Source organism: Ochotona princeps, chromosome 11, assembly GCF_030435755.1.
Source record: "Ochotona princeps isolate mOchPri1 chromosome 11, mOchPri1.hap1, whole genome shotgun sequence".
NCBI classification, from domain to species: domain Eukaryota; kingdom Metazoa; phylum Chordata; class Mammalia; order Lagomorpha; family Ochotonidae; genus Ochotona; species Ochotona princeps.
Genome location: NC_080842.1, coordinates 38,600,986 through 38,604,040, shown reverse-complemented (window position 1 = coordinate 38,604,040; position 3,055 = coordinate 38,600,986).

Sequence of the window (3,055 nt, the reverse complement as noted above, 5' to 3'; positions counted from 1 at the left end):
TGCGCGTGCGCAGTCCCTCCCCTGCCCTGACGTCAGGGCCCGCCCCAGGCACGTGATGACAACACAACAAGCGGCGGGGCTGGGCGGGGCTACGGGACGTGGAGACGCGGGCGTCGCGCCGGACGCGCGGGAGGGTTGAATTCCGCGGTGTGATGTAGAATGACTGACGCAGGTGGCGCTGCGAAGGGGGCTGGAGAAGGGGGTCCTGCGAAGGGCCAGCCGCGCCCGTCTCTGCGCTCTCACCTCTTCCCACACATCTGCAACCCACTTGGCTCCTGCCCGCTCTCCGAGTGTTTTTAAATTGGAGCTTGAGGACTCGGAAGATCTCAGTGCTCCTAGAGCGGAGCTGATGAGACATCAACATTTCATACATGAAACACTGTATCACTGCACTTACCTGTTACAGAATTCGTAACGCGGCTTAAAATGAGTAAAAATTAAAAAATCATTCAGGAAAACAACCAAGAAAAGAATCCCCCCAAATCCCACCGCTTGGCCTGTGTGGGGGACATGGGAAACCACGTGTCCGGCAGTAGATGACACTAAACTGCTTTGTTCCTAAAACTTCACCTGTTTCGCACTTGAAATTTGTCATATATCTTGTTTTGCTCTGCGGGCATTAAGTTTCTCCTGTATTCAAAGTACTGTGGAAGACCTTCAAACTAAAATGACTTAACCCTGTAACTTTTTCCAATTCTCTTATAGCTCTAATTTTATATTTAGACCCTAATCTATCTACAGCTTATTTGTTTCGCATGTTGTAAAACATTAATTCCTCCCACTTTTGTAGCCAATTAACCCGATAATATTGTCATTTTAAAAGTTGTCAGTTCTACCATGATTTGAAATAGCATGCTCTTAAATGCCAACAAAAATGCCTGTTTCAGTCCTGTCAGACAACTCAGTGATTTTTGAAAGTTTTTTCTATTTGAAAGATTTGACAATTTTTTTGAAAGGTTATGCTTCATGGGCCTAGCACAATTGCTTAGTGGCAAAATCCTCCCCTTGTGTGTGCCAGGATCTCATGTGGACACCTGTTTGTGTCCTAACTGTTCCACTTTCCATCCAGCTCCCTGCTTGTGGCTTGGAAAGCAGCCAAGGACAGCCCAAAGCCTTGGGACCCTGCACCCATGTGGGAGACTCGGAAGAAGCTCCAGGCACCTAGCTTCAAACTGGAGCTTAGCTCTGGCCATTGTGGCCACTTGGGGAGTGAATTGGTGCATGAAAGATCTTCCTCTCTGTCTTTTCTTCTCTCTGTAAATCTACCTTTCCAATAAAAATAAAATCTTTTTAATAAAAGATTATCCTTCATATGAACTAAAAATGACTGAAGTGACAAATGGATATTAAACTGCCCTTCCAATGTTATTTATTTGATAACTCTGTGCTTAAACATTTTTCAAAGATTAGTTGGTCAAATCCTACTGCACATTTCAGTTTTAAAGATGTACTCATTTAATTATTTGAAAAGCAGAGTGACAGAGAGGGGGAGAAATATAGAGAGATGGGGGTGAGGCAGGGAGAGATTTTTTCTGGTACTTCACTCCCCAGATGGCCCCAAGAGCTGGATTTGGACCAGGACAAAGCCAGGAGCCAGATATGATGTACTTGGGCCATTCTCTGCTGCTTTCCCAAAAACATTAGCAGGGGAAGACACAGCAGCTGGGACTCGAATAGGCACTCAGGTATGGAATGCGTGCCTTGTAAGTGGCAGCTGAACTCACTACAGCATGACACCGGCTCGCTACTGCAGATACTTTTAAGCTTTCTGTCAGAGTGGTGTGGGTGCTGTGGCATAGGTGAATTAAGCTGCCACCTGAGGGGTCAGCATTCCATACCCGGATGATCCACTTCTGATTCAGCTCCCTGCTAATATGCCTAGCAGAGCAGTGCAAGTTGGCCCAAGAGCTTGGTCGCCTGCCACCCATTGTGGGAGACCTGGAAGAAATCCTAGCTTCAACTGGCCTAATCCCAGCCAGTGTGGCCAGCTGGGAAGTGAACCAGTGGATGGAAGATTGCTGTTTCTCCACTTCTGTGTAACTTTCAAATTTAAAAGGAAATATTTAACAGAAAAGGAATTATCATAAACAGTCAATTAATAATTGAAGGGACACTTGACAGGTTTAGAATATTGCCACCACAGAGCATGCTGTCATGCATATTTATGTTCAACTTTTTTTTTTTAGCCAATTCTTCAAAAAGGTTTAAATATCTCATCTTTTGTGTTTTGGCATAATCCTTGGCTCACTTTATAAAAACGAATCAGAAAATTTTCTTCTCTGGACTTAAGACATATTCAAGTTTTAAATGAGAAAAGTGGGGTGCATTTATCTCTGTAGTTACCATGAAAACTGTTCTTCATTCTTTTGTCAGGATTTGTATTTCTGTCTAATACCATCTGCCTTATGCTTGAAACTTTCTGTAACATTTCTGGAAGTTGGCCAGTGGTGAGTACTGGCAGATTTTCTTCAAAGACTTACCTGTTTGAAAGGCAGAAACCCAACCACTTTGAGAGAGTCTCCATCCACTGTTCATTCCCTGAATGTCCCAACAGCTGGGGCTGGGTCAGGCTGATGCCAGAAGCCAGAAACTCAAGTACTCGGGCCATCACTTACTGTCCCCAGGATACACTTTTGCAGGGATGTGGGGTCACAAACAACAGCTTATCTGCTGTGCTAGAGTGCTGGTCTCCTAGACATGTTCATTATATCTTCATGAAATGACCCTTTCATAAATACATAATGACCTTTATGGTAAAACAATTACTTGAGCCATTATCCACTTCCTTCCACGATACATTAGCAGGAAACTGGATGGGATACAGAATAGCCAGGAAAAGTGATACCTAAACATCCTGTGCCACGACACCAACCTAAGTTTTATCATTTTACTTTGTGTGTCATTAGTATGGATTTTTAATGGATTTGTGTTTTAAACATAGAAGCGAGATAAGCATCATGGCACAGAAAATTAACCTTCAGCCTGTAGTGCTACCATCCCATATAGGTGCTGGTTCAGGTGACAGGTGCTCCATTTCTAATCCTAATAATGGCCT